This window comes from Chiloscyllium punctatum, chromosome 19 (assembly GCF_047496795.1).
Source record: "Chiloscyllium punctatum isolate Juve2018m chromosome 19, sChiPun1.3, whole genome shotgun sequence".
Classification (NCBI taxonomy): Eukaryota; Metazoa; Chordata; class Chondrichthyes; order Orectolobiformes; family Hemiscylliidae; genus Chiloscyllium; species Chiloscyllium punctatum.
Window position 1 is genome coordinate 26079295 of NC_092757.1, and position 16965 is coordinate 26096259.

Genomic DNA, 16965 nt, shown 5'->3' on the forward strand with positions numbered 1-16965 from the left:
CATGTCATAAAAATCGACAAGTATTGCGTGGAATGCAGCATTAATCGGGAAGTAGGGGAAGGGGAGCGAGCAGAAGTGCAGGAAATGTGTCAGTTACAGCTGAAGACTGAATACCCATCAGAGCTTGGAGTGGGATCGAAGGGAAGTTGGTTGCCGGGAGGGGGGAATTTCTTAGGTGAGATAAGGGAGGTCATGTTGCTGGTCACACACTGGAATTCAGCACATGATGCATTTCAACAGATTTCAGCATTTCAACAGATATGACGGATCCAGAGAGATTGGGTGCATTCAGTCTCACTCAGCTGGTCATGTGTTCAAACACAGAAGGAATCCCAGACTGAAGGATGCAAACGAGACAAAATTGAAACTGCAGCTCTTCACTTGCATCTTGTCGGAAACGAGTCATGAAAATGCACTCATTTGATAAACAGATGGAAGGCAGGAGGATGATGTTTAAAATCATATTAGGCGTAATCAATTGTCTGAATTGTCTCGCTGAGTCCAATGGGTGAATTCACCTATGTATCTTATCGACTTAGAGAAATTAGAAGACATTTAAGCAAATATTTCAATGGACTGAGAAACCAAAGTGATCAAAAAGCATCACTGAGAAGATGAAATGCCTCTGGTTCACAAAGCGGATTATGAAGTGGTCGGAAACGTGGCACAGTGGTTAGCACTGCTCCCTCACAGCGCCAGAGGTTCAATTCCTGCCTCAGGCGAAATGGTTGTGTCGAGTTTGCACATTCTCCCCGTGTCTGCGTGGGTTTCCTCCTACAGTCCAAAGACCAAGGTCAGGTGAATTGGCCATGCTAAATTGTCTGAAGTGTTAGGTAAGGAGTGAATGTAGGGGTATGGGTGTGTTGCGGGTCGGAGTGGGCTTGTCGGGCGGAAGGGCCTGTTTCCACACTGTAAGTAATCTAAAAGGTGTATCCAATCACAAACGGAAGCATAAAAAATGGGTGAGGAGACATCTCAGGGTTAAAAAGTTGTTTTGAAGATGACATCTGTGATGTATTGCAGACAAGAGCAGATTTATTTTATGTTCTCGGAGAGTTGCGAATGCTTGGAATGTCCTTGCCCCTCGACCAGAGACATTGACTTTTTTTTAGATACAGGAAGATACATACATGATTAACAACAAAGTCAATGGTTATCAGGGAGTGTGTGGGGACGTTGAGCTCAGGACACTGTCTGATCACCCAGAATCATACTGAATGGTCGAGTAGGTGCGATGAGCTGAAGGCCATTTAATGGACCTTAATGTATCCCTGTACTTGTAAGAAAATGCTTCTCCTCATGGGCCAGTTTTCTGAAATTGGTTGCTGTTTGGAATAGGTTGGTTCGGTGATTCAGACTTGGGTAGTCTTGACAGACAAAAGGGCCTTTGCCTGTTGCTTTTTACGACTTTAATATATTCTATATCGGTCATTCTGCAGAACATTTTGAAATCGATATTTCTCGGAATATTCTGTTGACGACACTCCCTGAAGCATTCTACACCCGAAATTCGATAACTGACATTACCCAGAATGTTCTATACCTAACATTCTCCAGAACATTCTATACACAACATTCTTAGGAAAGTCACACACCCGACATTCCCCAAAACATTCTATACCTGATATTCCAGGGAAAATTCTCCTGTCGACATTGATCAGAACATTCTATACACGGCACTATCAGTAAAAGTTTACACTCAAAACTCTCTGGAACATTCGATACCCAAAATTCTCTGGAAATTTCTATATCCGACATTCTCTGAAACGTTGCATACCAATTATTCTCCAAAGCCTTCCATACCTGAAATTCCCCAGAACATTCTACATCTTATCTTTCCTGGAAAGCTACATTCCCAACATTCTCCATAATTTTCCCTGGAAATTTCTACACCCGGCTGAATGCGGAACATTTCGTAACCAATATTTTCAGGAAGAGTTTGTATACAAATTCTCAGATAAAATCAATGTACATCATTCATCAGAACATTCTTTACATGCCATTCTCCCGGACATTCCGTACTCAAAATTTCCCCGAACATTCAATACCCGACATTCCCCAGAATGGTCATAACTCGACGTTCTATGAAACATTCTACACTCGACAATACCCAGGATATTATGTTCCCAACATTCTCCAGAATATTGTATACCCGGCATTCTTTGGAACATTCCAATCCCGACATTTCAGGAACATTCTATAAACGAAAATCTCTACAACTTCCCCTACCATACATTGCCCCGAGCGTTCCCTATCCCTCATTCTCTGTAACGTTCAGACCCAACATTCCCCCGAAATTTCAATAGTCGACATTCCCATGGAACGTTCCATACATGACATCTTCCATAAACTTCCCTTCCCTACATTCCTCAAAATATTCCATGTTTGACATTCCCCAGAACGTTTCACACCCGACATTCGACGTAATATTCCATATGTTATATTCCCTGGAACATTCTACCCCTGAAACTATTGTTAATGACTGAACGTCAGTGAATTGAACAAAAGATAAGAGCTCGGGGAAGAGATCCCTTACCGGAGAGAAGGAGACACTGTTCTGAAGTCGGGTCAAGCAATTAAAGAGATGAATATGTTTTCCCTGCATATATTTACTTCACGACAGAGGATCGACCACAATGTATACTAAAACACAGAAATTTGCAACCTTCACTTGTCTTCAAGGAACTGGGAGAGTATGCTTCAGTCTGCTCTCAAGTCATCGAGTGTGTGAGAATGTTCTGGAAGTCATCTGTACTTATGGATGTGTCTCTGTGTGTTTGGGGAGGAGGAGGGCTTCTTGTGTCTTGTGACACCTTGTTATAAGTAATTCAGAACTTAGCTTTTTTTTAATGTCAACTCCAATTACAGCGATAATGCTCTAATTATAGTAATGCACTTCAAAATCTCATTGGGTGTCCAGTCAAAGTGGTCACTTTTCCACCAGGCTGATGTACTATGCGTTTGTTTTTTTTTTCCCACACAGTTAACGTAGTGACGATCTACATCCTGCTTTATAAAGATTGTGCGTTGTCTCCATGTGTCAGACGTTATCTGGTGGCCATGGCAATCGTGGATCTACTGGTCATTACCCTCGACCTGTTATTACGGCACATTCCCATTGTTTATAAGAAGCAATTCCATTTCCTTCACTACATCCCCGTGTGTAATGTCCACGCCGTGTTGCTTTATGCAGCCACTGACTGCTCTGTCTGGTTCACTGTCGCTTTCACCTTTGATCGGTTTGTGGCCATTTGTTGCCAGAAGCTGAAAAGTAAATATTGCAGTGAGAAAACGGCGGCTGTGGTTCTGGGAACAGTGACTGTACTGAGCTGCTTAAAGAACATTTTCTGGTATTTTATGCTCACCCCTCGATATCAGCTATGGAACACCCCCTGGTTTTGTCACGGAACGGATGCGGTTATTTTCTCCCGTGTATGGATCACAATCGAGTTCATCCACCACACTCTAACCCCGGTTCTCCCTTTTCTCCTGATCCTGCTGCTCAATGTGTTCACCATCAGACACATTTTAGTGACCAGCAGAGCCCGCAAGAGATTCGAGGCTCACATGAATGGAGACGTTCAGATTGATACAGAAATGAGAAACAGAAAAACATCCAGCATTTTACTGTTTGTGATCTCGGCTAATTTCGTTCTTTCATGGTCAACTTTAATGGTGTTTACTATATGGTACAGGTTGTGGTTGATTGTAGATACCTCTGTGTATCTACATGGTTTTGTGCAGGAATTGGGTTTCACGATACAGCTCCTCAGTTGTTGTACTAACACTGCGATTTATGCCGTGACCCAGACTAAGTTCAGACAGCAGCTGAAGAATGTGCTGAAATATCCCTTTACCAAAATTCACCAATCAATTAAATTCAACCATTAAACAATCCATCCGGGATTTTCTCATTTCATTTCAATGTTTCAGCATCGTAACAGACTGACGTTAGTGCTGGTTTGTCCAACCATATCCACCTAGGGTGACAGGGACACATTTCAATGTTTCCCACAACTCAGGGACCACTGAGAAAAGGACCCATCCCACTGACTGCACCTTCCACTTCAGTTTTTCAACAATAAATATCTTCATTAAAAATGCTGGGTAACAGAATTAATTACATCGTTTCTTGACTTTGTGTCGAAGAAGCTGACCAGGAGGGAGACACACTCAGTCCCTACACCTGGTATTCAGGGAAAGAAAGGGGATCAGGCGTGTCCTCAGGAGTTGGGTTAATTTAATCTGGATTAGGGTGGTGCTGGAAAAGCACAGCAATTCAGGCAGCATCCCAGGATTAGGAAAATCGATGTTTCAACCAAAAGCCCTTAATCAGGAATTAAGACAGAGTGCCTGAAGGGTGGAGAGAAAAATGAGAGAAGAGTGTGGGTGGGGAGAAAGTTAAAATTAATCTCTCGTAGCTCTTATCTTTGGGTGCTCCACACTGACCTGGTCTTCGGCAGAATTCATCTATCTACCCTGTTCCACACATCATCACTCAATCGCATCATTCTCTTTCTCTCTCGCTCATTCATTCTCCCTCTTACCCCTCGCTCCCACTCTTGGACTCACCCCTCTTCCTACTCATTTCTCTCCCTCTCTCTCTCTCCCTGCACACTCTCTGTTTCTGACCACCTTTCCCTTTTTACCGACGCCTTCCATCTCTCTCCCACTCCGGGCCTGTCCATCCATCTCCACTTCACTCTCTCTCAATCCCTTTCTCTCTCGCTCTCCTGCTGTTTCTGCCTTCCTCCTGTGTTTCTATCTCTCCCCATTTTCTGACTCCTCCCACCCCCCACATCTCTCTAAACTCTGCCCACACCCTCCAGCATCCCAACCATATCCCGTGTCTGTGTCAGAAGACGAAGCAAGAACGAGCAAGAAAGTGTGTGTCAGATCGAAAGGGAGGGAGACAGATTCAGTCAGAGGGAAATTGAGAGAAGGAGAGAGGGAGAGAGAGAGGGGAAAAGTCAGACAGCTGAAGAGAGAGAGAAGGACATGGGGACAGAGAGTGAGTGAGCCAGACAAAGGGAGAGGGTGAGAGATAATCAGACAGATGGGGAGAGAGCGAGAGAGTCAAACGGAGGAAAAGAGAAGAAGAGTTTCAGACAGAGGCAGAGGGAGGGAGGGAAATAGACAAGGAGAGGATTAGACAGAGGGAGGGGTTGAGGGGAGAAGACAGAGAGTCAGGCAGAGGGAGGAGTGAATGAGCTAGGAAGAGATTCGGACAGAAAAATAGGGAATGAGGCTAAGAGAATGTGAAATAAGGAGGGACAGGCAGGGAGAATTGAAGGGGCTGAAGGAGCGAGAGAGAGAGTTAACAGGCATGATAGAGAGAGTCAGTGTGAGGGAGGGAGGGAGTTTGTGTGAGACAGCGATGAACCAGAGACAGTGAGGGGAAGGAATGAGGGAGGGAGACACTTCGAATAAGATTCAGAAATGGCGAGGGAAGGAGCGAGACAGAGTGTCAGACAGAGGGAGAGCTAATGATGGACTGAGGGTGTGGAGAGAACTAGAATCAGACAGAGGGAGAGGGAGGGAAGGACTGAAGGAGAGATAGAGTGAACGAGGAAGAAGGACCGAGAGAGAGTGAGAATGACTGACAGTGGGAGATATTAAATGAGATGGATCGAGAGATAGACAGACCGAGTGAGCATCAGGAACGGAGCGAAAGAGAGACACCGGCAGTGAGAGGGAGAAAACGAACGACCGAGATAGAAGGAAGGAGAGAGAGACAGACAGAAAATGGAAGGTATAGAGAGAATAATACTGAGCGAGAATTAGAAAACGAGAGTTAGACGACAGAATGTCAGGCAAAAGGAAGGGGAGTGATGGACCAAGGCAGACATTAAGACAGAGGAAGAAGGATAATGGGAGGGAGAGAGAGGCAATCAGAGGGCAAGAGAGGGAATGAAGGAATACAAGAGAAAGAGTGAAACAGAGGGGAAGAAACAGATGGAAAGTGTGGCAAAGAGAATTTGGTAGAGGTAGTGAGGGTGAGAGTTTGGCAGAGTTGGCAGGAGAGAAGGAGACAGGTCGAACACGGTGCCTCTGTGGTTAACTCTGCAGCCTCACAGCGCCAGGGACCTGGGCTTTACTCCAGCGGCGGGCATCATCCGTGTGGAGATTGCAGGTTAGATTAGATTACTGACAGTGTGCAAACAGGCCCATAGTCCCATCAAGTCCACACTGACCCTCTGAAGAGCAACCCACCCAGACCCATTCCCCTACATTTACCCAACACTACGGGCAATTTAGCATGGCCAATTCACCTAACATGCACTTTTTTGGACTTTGGGAAGAAACTGGAGCACCTGGAGGAAATCCACAGAGACGCGGGGAGAACGTGCAATATCCACATAGACAGTTGCGTGTGGCGGGAACTGAAGCCGGGTCTCTGGCGCTGTGAGGCAGCAGTGCTAACCACTGTGCCACCATGCATCCCACATTCGCCCTGTGTCTGGATGGGATTCAACCGAGTTTACCCATTTCTTCACACAGTCCAAAGTTGTGCAGGTTTGGTGATTGAGCCATATTAAATTGCACATAGCGTTCAGTGACGTATTGGGTAGTGGTAAGTGTAGAGAAATAGGGTAGTGGAATGGGTATGGCATGGTTACTCTTCTCAGGGTCGGTGTGGCATAATGGCTGGTTTCCACACTGCAGAGTTTCTGTGTTGGAGGAAGAGACAGACAGGGACAGGGATGAAGGAAGAGATTGGGAGTGATAAGGAAACAGAGACGGAAGCATTTTGAGTGGGAAGGGACGTGAACAGAGTGGGAAAGGCGGGAAGAGGGAGAGAGTGGAAAGAGATGTGTGGAGCAGAGTGGGAAGGGGAAGGGGAAGCGGTAGAGAGAGTGAGGAATAGGGACAGTGAGGGGGAAAGGAGGGAGGAGAGACAGTTATGAGTTGTGGAGAGAGTGGAATGGGAGGGAGAGAGAAAAAGAGTTGCACCTGAGGAGAAGAGTGAGAGAGGAGGTAAGAGAGAGAATGGACATGGAGAGAGATTCAAGAGAGAGTGGCAATTAATGGGAGAGAAAGAGACAGTGGAATAGAGGGAGAGAGGGAGTGTGAAGGAGGGGTGGGAGTGAGTGAGAGTGGGATCGGAATGGGGAGAGAGAGCGGAGGAAGGGAGTGGGTACAAAGACAGTGGGAAGGGACGGGTACAGAGAGAGTGTCAAGGTTCTGTTCGCCGAGCTGGGAATCTGTCATGCAGACGTTTCGTCTCCTGTCTAGGTGACATCCTCGGTGCTTGGGAGTCTCCTGTGAAGCGCTTCTGTGATCTTTCCTCGGCATTTATCGTGATTTGAATCTGCCGCTTCCAGTTGTCAGTTCCAGCTGTCCACTGCAGTGGCCGGTATGCTGCAACGGACTGCTGGAATTAACAACCGGAAGCGGCAGAGACAAATCACTATAAATGCTGGAGGAAACATCACAGAAGCGCTTCACAGGAGGCTCCCAAGCACTGAGGATGTCAAGTAGACAGGGGATGAAACGTCTGCAACACAAATTCCCAGCTCGGCGAACACAACCACAGCAACGAGCACCCAAGCTACAAATCTTCTCACAGATATTGAACAGAGAGAGTGGTAAGGGAGGGAAAGTAAAACAGTGGAAAGTGTAGAGGAAGAGAGATAATGGGAGGAGGGGGATAGCGCGAATGGGAAGGGAAGGATGAGGGATAGAGTGGGAATGAAGTGAGCGAGACACGGAGTAGGAAGAGAGGGCTGAAGTAGAGAGGAGCAAAGGACGGGGAAGGATGATAGTGGGGAACAGGGGAAAGAATGTGATACAATGAGAAGAGAGACTGGGAGGGGAGAGTGAGTTCGAAGTGGAGATAGAGAGAGTGGGAAGTAAGCAAAGAGAGAGAGATAGTAAGGGGAATGGGCCAGGGGAATGGCAGTGGGAAGAGAGAATGGGAGAACGTATGACAAGAGTGGGTAAGAGCGAGGGAGGAGGGTGTTCAGAGAGAATGGGAAGTGAGTGGGGAGAAAGAGAGGCTGCAAAGTGGGAGAGAGGGAATGGAACGTGTGGAGCAAAAGGGAATGGGAAGGGAGTGGGGTATGAGATACTGGGAAGGGAGAGGGAAGATTGAATGTGGGAAAGAAGGGGAGAGAGTGGAAAGGGAGGTGGAGAGAGTAGGAAGGGAGCTGTAAAAGGACAGGGTACAGAGAGTGTGGGAAGGGAGGTGTTATAGATAGAATTGAAAGGGAGGGTAGGAGAGTGAGTGGGAAAGGAGTGAGGAAATGAGAGAGGGAAAGAAGGGATAAGTGAGAGAGAGGGAAGTGAGGGGGCAGAGTGACAGTGAAAAGTGAGGTGAAGACGAAGTGGAAAGTAAGAGCAGAGAGAGATTTGGAAAGGAGAAGGGAGAGAGGAGGGAGAGAGTGAGAAGGGAAGGGGAGGGAGAGTGTCAGGAGGGGGAGAGAGAGTGTGGAAAGTGGAGACAGTGGGCATAAGATTGAGTGCGGGACAGAGTATGTGTGGAGAGATCAATAGTGGTAGAGCAACAGAGAGAGTGGGAAGGAAGCCAGATAGACAGTTGGAAGTGAAGTGGGAGAGATGTAGTGGAAAAAGGAAGGGATGTGATAGAGTGGAAGGGGAAGAGAGAGAAAGGGATAAGGAAGGAGGAGAGAGAGTGGGAAGGGAGTGGGGAAAGGGAGGGTTGAAACCGAGTGGGGAGAGAGAGAGTAGGAAGGGGAGACAGAGGGGGGGAAATTGAGAGACTGAGAATGGAAAGGGAAGGGGAAAGAGTGACTGGTGACGGGGAGAGAGATACAGTGGAAAATGAGGGAGGAATAGGGAATTGGGAAGGGAAGAAGGAGAGGGAGAGTGTGGGAAGAGAGGCACCAAGAGTAGGAAAGGAACGAGTAAGAGAGTGTGGGAAGGGAGGGAGGGAGAGAAAGTGGGAAGGGAGGGTGAGAGTGGGAAGGGGGCAAACAGAAAGTGCAAATAGGAAAAGAGAAAGAGAGTGGGAAAGTAGAAAGTCAATGGCAAGGCAGCGGGTGAAAGAGCCTGGTGGAGTGAGGGGGTGGAGGATGGAAGGAGAGAGTGTTAACAAGGGAGGGTGAGAGAGAGTAAAGGAGGGGAGTCAGAGGAGAGAGTGAGTGCGAAGTGAGCGAGGGAGTGAGAGTGTGGGAAGGATTGAGGTGAGAGAGAGTGGGAGGGTAGAGAGATAATGGGAAAGGAGGGAGGAGAGAGAGGGATTGGTGGGGAGACAGTGTGCATTGAATGGGCACACAGAGAATGTAAAGAGAGGGAGGAAAGAGAGTTTGGGAAGGGAGAGGGAGAGAGAGGGTAAGAGAAGGGGAGAGACACAAAGAAGTGGTGATGAGAGAATGAGTGGGAAGGCAGCGAGGGATCGAGAGAGTGGGTACAGTGGATGAGAGAGAGCACAAGGGAAAGAGGGCGAGAAAGTTGGTAGAGAGGGGATAAGAGAGTGGGAGAGGTGGAGAGTACGTGTGAAGGGGCGTTGAGAGAGGGAGTGGTGAGCGGGATGATGGAGACAGGGTATAAAGAGAGGGAGAGAGTGTGAAGGCAGGCAGGGACAGGGAGGGAGTGGGAAGGGAATGGCAAAAGAAGGAGTTGGAATGGAGGTAATGAGTGACAATAGAAGGAGGGACTGTGGGAATGGAGGGGCAGACAGAGTAGGAACAGAGGAAGAGAGAGGGTGGAATGGTAGTGAGGGAAGGAGAGAGACAATCGGATTGGAGGGAGAGAGAGTGAGTGGGAAGGGCAGAGACACAGCAAAAGTGTAGATAAAGATAGTGGGATGGGTAGAGTGAGAGTGGCAAGGGAGGGAGAGAGAGTGAGAAGTGAAGGAGGGATAGGTGTAGTAAGGGAGGGGAGAGAGAGTGGTAAGGGAGGGAGAGAGATATGTAAGGGAGGAGGGATAGGATGTGGTAAGGGAGGAGGGATAGAATGTGGTAAGGGAGGGAGAGAGAGAGTGGTAAGGGAGATAGGGAGAGTTGTAAGGCAGGGGAGAGAGGGAATGTGTACGGGGATTGGTCAGAGAGGGAATTGAAATGGAGGGGTAGAGAGTGATTGTGAAGGGAGAATAGAGAGAGAATGGGAAGGGAGAGAAGAGTGAGTGTGAGAAGCAAGACGGAATAGAGACAGTGGGAATGGAGTGGGTGAGGGGGTTGCAAGGAATGGTGGAGAGAAAGTATATTAAGGGAGGGCGAAAGGGTGTGTAAAGTGGGTGAGAGTGAGAGTGGAAAGGGCAGAGAGAGTGGGAGGGAAGGGGAAGTGACAGTGTGAATGGAGGAGCGAGGGAGGGCATGGGGAGTGAATGGTGAAGAGCGTGTGGGAAGGGAGGTGTGAGAGAGAGAGAGATGGAGGAAGAGAGAAAGGAGAGGGAGTGGGAAGAGAGGGAGAAGGGAGAGAGTGGAAAGGTGTTGAGATAGCGTGGCAAGTGGGAGAGAGTGGAGAGGGTTGAAGAGGGAGAGAGCGAGAAGAACCAAGATAGAGCAAAGAAGAAAAAACAAAGAAAATGTCCAGCCCAGGAACAGGCCCTTCAACCTGACAAGCCTGAGCCGATCCAAATTTACTGTCTAACATCTGTATCCCTATGCTTCTCACCGTCTCATGCATCTGTCCAGACCCATCTTAAATAAATCTACCGTGCTGGCAACGCGTTCCAAATGCCCACCACACTCTGTGTGAAGTCCTTGCCGCGTGTATCCCCCTTAAACTTTCGACCTCTCACCTTGAAAGCGTGAACATTCGTTATTGAGTTCTTCACCCTGGGTAAAAAGCTAGTCTCTGTCCATCCTGTTTATACTCTTCATTGTTTTGTAAACCTCAATCAGGTCACCCCAATCTTTTTTTAATGTAACCAAACGTAACCTACTCAACCTCTATTCATAGCTTGCACCGTCCATACCAGGTTACATTATCGTAAACCTTCTCTGCACCCTCTCCAAAGCGTCCACATTCTTTTGATAATGTGACGACCAGAAATGTACATAGTATTCCAAATGTGGCCGAACGAATGTCTTGTGCAATTTTAAAATGACTTGGCAGCTCGTAGACTCAATACCCTGTCCAATGACGGGAAGCATACTATATGCCTTCTTGGTCACTCTGTCCACCTGTGCAGCATCTTTAGGGTACAATGGACCTGCATTCCCAGATGCATCACCTCACATTTGTCTGGATTGAATTACATCTGCCACTTCTCCGCCCAACCCTCCAGTCTATCTATATCCTCTTGTATTCTTTGACAGTCCTTCATGATTTTTGAAACTCCACCAATCTTCGTGTCATCTGCAAACTTGTTGATCATACCAACAGTGCCCTCTTGAAGATCATGTATTGATATCACCAACACTGTGGCCCCAACACTGACCCCTGTGGAACACCACTTGACAAACACCCTTCAACTACTGCTTTTTGTCTGCTGTGGCTCAACCAGTTCTTTATCCACCTAGCCAGAACATCCTGCACGCCATGTAACTTCAATTTCTCCATTAGTCTACCATGGGGAACCTCATCAAAAGCCTTATTGAAGTCCATGCATATGACGTCAACAGCACTCAAAGATCTCTAGTAAGGTGGTAAGGCACGAATTCCCCAGCACAAACCCATGTTGCCTATCACTCACAAGCCCACTCTTTTCTGAATATGAATAGACCCCCTTCCTCAGTACCCTCTCCAGTAAATTCCCCACCACTGAAGTCAGACTCACTGGTCTGTAGATACCTGGAATATCCCTACTATCCTTCTTGTATAGGGGGACAACATGAGTAACCCTCCAGTCCACTGGCACCTAACCTGTATTTAAGGATACCACAAAGGTATCTGTCAGGGCCACAGCTATTTCCTCTCTTGCCTCCCTCAGTAACCTGAGATAGATCCCATCTGGTCCAGGGGATTTGTCCATCGTAATAACCTCGAGCCTGCCCAACACATCTTCCCTATTCTTGTCAAAGTGAACCAGACTAATCAAAATTCTATTTCCAATTTCAAGATAAACCATGTTCCTCTACTCCGTGAACTGGCGCAAAGTAATCATTCAGAATCTCACCAATTCTCTCAAGTTCGACACACGGCCTTCCTTCATTATCCTCTTGTGGACCAATCCTTTCTCTAGTTACCTGCTTGCTTATTATATAAGAATAGAATGCTTTCAGAGCCTTCTTAATTCTGTTCGATAAAACTATTTCATGGCACATTTTAGCTCGCTTGTTTCCTCGTTTAAGACTGGTCCTACTCTTCTGATCGTTGTCTAGTGCACGTTCTGTTATGAGCTACCTCGACCTTAATGTATGCTTCCCTTTTCCTCTTGGCTAGTCGTACATTTTCTCCTGTTATCCACGGTTCACAAATCTTGTCGTTCCTATTCTTTCCCTTCAACGGGACATGCCTATCCTGCACTATCTTCAACCGATCTTTGAAGCATCCCACACATGAAATGTGGACTTCCATTTAAATAGCTATATCAAATCCACATTTCCGAGCTCCTGCCAGTTTTGATATAATTGGCCTTGGCCCAGTTTAGTAATCTTCCATTAGGACCTCTCTCATCTTTATCAACTAGTATTCGAAAACTTACGGAATTCTGTTCACTGTTCCTAAAGAAATCTCCCACCGAAACTTCTACCACCTGTCCTCACTCGTTCCCCAGTACCGGGACCAATATGGCGCCTTCCCTCGTCGGACTATTGACATACTGCTCCAGAAAACTCTCCTGGACTCTTCTTACAAGTTCGACCCCATCCAGACCTCTGACGCTAAGTGTATCCCAGACAATGTTAGAAAAATTATAATCTCCCATCACCACAACCCTATCGCCTGTACGTCCTTCCATAAACTGTTTACCTGTTTGTTCTTCCACCTCACGCTCGCTTTTGGGAGGCCTGTCATTCAATTCCAACAGCGTAAGTGCACCCTGCTTATTTCTCAGCTCCACCCATAATGGATCACTAACCAAGACCACCATAATGTCCTCCTTTAGCAGAGTCGTAATATTATCTCTGACCAGCAGTGCAACTCCACACCCCCTTTTACTTCCCTCGCTCTCCTGTCTGAAACATCTACATCTGGAACATTTAGTTGTGAATCATCATGCCCATCCTTGCAACCAAGTTTCTGTGATTGCAATAACGTTATAATCCCAGGTACCAATCGAAGCCCTAAGTTCATCTGCCTTACTCCTTGCATTAAATTAGACGCATTTCAAGCCACCAGTTCTTTTGCGTTCATCTACTCTCTGCCTACTCTTCCATTTATTAATGCTATCTTCATGATTCTTAGAGTCTGCAATCTCCACCTTGTTGCCTACTTGTTTTCGCCTCTGGTTCCCAGTCGCCTCTACATTAGTTTAAAACCTCCGCAACAGCAGTAACAAATACTCCCTCAAGGACATTGGCTACGTTCTGGTTCAGATGTAGACTGTCCATTTTGTATTAGTCCACCTTCCACAGAACTGGTATAAATGTCCAAAAAATCTGCACCCCTTCGTTTTTTTCATTTTTACGCTGGCTAGCATGTGGCATTGGTAGTAATTCTTAGATCACTGCCTTTGAGGTCCTCCTCTTTAATTTCTCTCCCTGAATTCTTCTTTGAGGAATTCATCTCGTTTTCTAATTATATTTTTGATGCATAAATGCACCAAGACAACTGACTGTTCAGCCTCCTCTTTTCGAATGTTCTGCAGCCAATCGGTGACATTCCTGACCTGAGCACCTGGGAGGCAACATACTGTCCTGGATTCCCGTTTGTGGCCACAGAACCACCAACATACTCCCTTCGATATAGAATCCCCTCTGACTATGGCTCTACGAGTCTTCTTCCCATCCTGCTGAGCAGCAGTGCTCCCCACGGTGCCATGATTTTGACAACTGCTGCCCTCTCCTGGTGAGCCAACTCACCCAACAGTCTCCAAAACGGTATTGCTGTTTTGGAGGGAGATGACCACAGGGGACACCTGCAATGCCTTCCTCCTCATTTTCTGGCTTTTGGTCAGCCATTCAGCGCCTCCCTCAGCAATACTAACCTGCGGTGTAACCCAGTTCAATAAACGGGCTATCCACAACTTCCTCAGCAACGCAGATGCTCCACAATGAGTCCATCAGCAGCTCCAGAGGTGTCATGCGGTCTAACAAGAGCTGCACCTGGACACCCTTCTTGCAAGTGTAAGAGTTAGGAACATCAGACACGTTCCTGACTGCCACATCAATCAAGAGGCACATGCCACGTGTCTGAGGTACCCTGCCATTGTAAGCTTAGCTTTATGTGATAGAGAAGTACAGGAGAGAGAGAGAGACAGTTGAAAAGGAAGGAGAGAGGTGAGAGAACATAGAATTTAGAACATTACCACAGTACCGGCTCTTTGGCACTTAGTGTTGCTCTGACCTGTGAAACCAGTCTAAAGCCTATCTTTCCTGCTGTATTTGGCATGATCGCTCGATGGTTAACATTGCTGCCTCAAAGCGCGAGGGACCCACGTTTGGTTCCAACCTCAGACCACCATATGTGTTGAAATTGCGCCTTCTATGCATGTCTGTGCGAATTTCCTCCCAGTCCTCCGGTTTCCTCCCACAATCTAATGATGTGCAGATCAATTGCACTGGCCAAGCTGAATTGCCCATCGTATCGGTTGTAAGTTAGGGGTAAGTATAGTGGAATGTGTCTGGTTGGGTTACTCTTCGGAGGGTCAGTGTGGACATGATGCACCAAAGAGCATGTTATCACAATTTAGGCATACCATTTCTGGTTGCATATTGAAACATGTGTCTATCCAATACACTGTTGTATACCTTTAATATTGGTGAGTCCACACCTGTTTCAGGCCGTCTGTTCTACGCAGCTACTATTCTCGGAATAAAGAGACTACCTCTGACATCTGTCTAAAATCTAACACCCCTCAAATTTAAAGTTATGTTCGCTCATGACAGCCATCACCATCCGAGGAAAAAGGTTCTCACTGTCCAACCTATCTGAATCTCTGATTATCTTTATGTCTCAATTTAGTCATCTCTCAACATTCTCTCTAAAGAAAACAACCTCAAGTTGTTCAGCCTTTCCTCATAAGACCTGCACACCATACCAGACAACATCCCAGTATATCTCCTCTGAATCTTTCCAAAGTTTTACAACCTTCCTATAATTCGGTGAACAGAAATACACGCGATATTCGAGTCTGGAAGATCAGAGCTTTGCCCAGCTGCTGCATGACCTCATGCCTCCAAAAGTCAATCCCTCAACGAATAAAAGTAAACACAACGTCTTGCTTCTGAACAACCCTATCAACCTGGGTGGCAACTTTCAGGGATCAATGTACACGAACACAGAGATCTCTCTATTCATCTGCAATGCCAATTGTCTTATCATTATCCCAGCACCCTTCGTTACTGTTACTCCTTCGAAAGAGAACAAACTCACACTTTTCCGCATTAAACTCCATTTGACACCTCTCAGCCCAGCTCTTCAGTACATCTATGTTCCTGTCTAAACTATAACCTCCTACAGCTCTGTTCACTGCTCTATCCACCTTAGTTTCATTTGCACGATTATTAACTAATCCTTCTATGCCCTCATCCAGGTCATTTGTAAAAATGACAAACAACATTGGACCCAAAAAGATCCTTGCAGTACACCACTGGTATTTGAATTCCAGCATGAACGTTTCCATCAACCAGCTCCCTCTGCTTTCAGCCAACCAATTTCTCATTCAACCGCTAAATCACCATCAGTCCCATGCATCTGTATCTTGTGAAATACAGCACATGGGGAAGCGTATCAAGCGCTTTGTTGAAATCCGTATACACCACAGCAGCCACTTTACCCTCATGCACCTGTTTGGTCAGCTTCTCAAATAAATCAGTAAGGTTTGTGAGGCCCAACCTACTGATCAGAAAACATGCTGATAATCCCGATTCAACTTATGCCTTTCTAGATGATTAAGAATACTATCTCTTACCTTTTCTTTCCAAAACATTACCCACAACCACATTCAGGCTCAATAGTCTATAATTTCCAGGGTTGTCTGTGCTTCCCTTCATGAATAAGGGAACAATATTTGCTATGCTCCAGTCTTCCGGCACAATTCCATTTGACAATGACGACAGAAAAATGAAACTCATGGCTCTGCAGTATCCTCCCTGACTTCCCAGAGAATCGTCGGATAAATCACATTTGCCAAGAGGATTTATAGTTTTTCAAACTTTTACGAATTGATAAGATCTCCTCCTTTTGAACGGCAATCCCATCTCGTCTAATCGCTTGGATCTCAGTATTCTGCTCAACAACATTGTCTTTTTCCATTGTGGAAGCCTGAGGGTTTCCTTCACCCTATTCGGCAATGACTTCTCACATCTCCTCCTGGCTCTTCTTAACTCTCTCCTTAGGTCTCTCTAGGCTCTTTTCTAACTTTCAAGTGCCCTAACTGAGCGTTCACGGTTCATCCTAACATAATCCTTCTTCTTCCTCTTGACAAGAGCTTTAACTTCTTTAGTAAACCACAGCTCCCTGGGTTTACAACTTCGTCCCCGGATGACAGGTGCATAAATGTTAAGGACATGGAGAAACTGCACATCGAATACGCTTCACAATTCAATTATGCAGTTTCCTTCCCCATCCAATGCATCCTAAATCTTGTATCATCATTGCGTTTCCCCACAACAAAAATTCTTCACTTGTGTGATATACACATGCCTTTTCATCACTAAAGTAAACATAACCGAATTGTAGTCACTATCACCAAAGTCCTCACCTGCCTTCAAATTTAACACCTCTCCTGGTTCATTACTCAGTACCAAATCCAATGTGAGCTCGCCATTTGTTGGCCTATCGACGTATAACATATTGTGTCAGAAAAGTCTACTGCACACATTAAACAAAAAAGTGACGCGCCTGAGGTACTTGAACTATCATATTCTCAGTCAACATTTTGAGAGTTAAATTTCCTCATATGAACTACACTGTCCCTCTCGCTCCCATCGAGAATGACCTTTGCTATCCTTT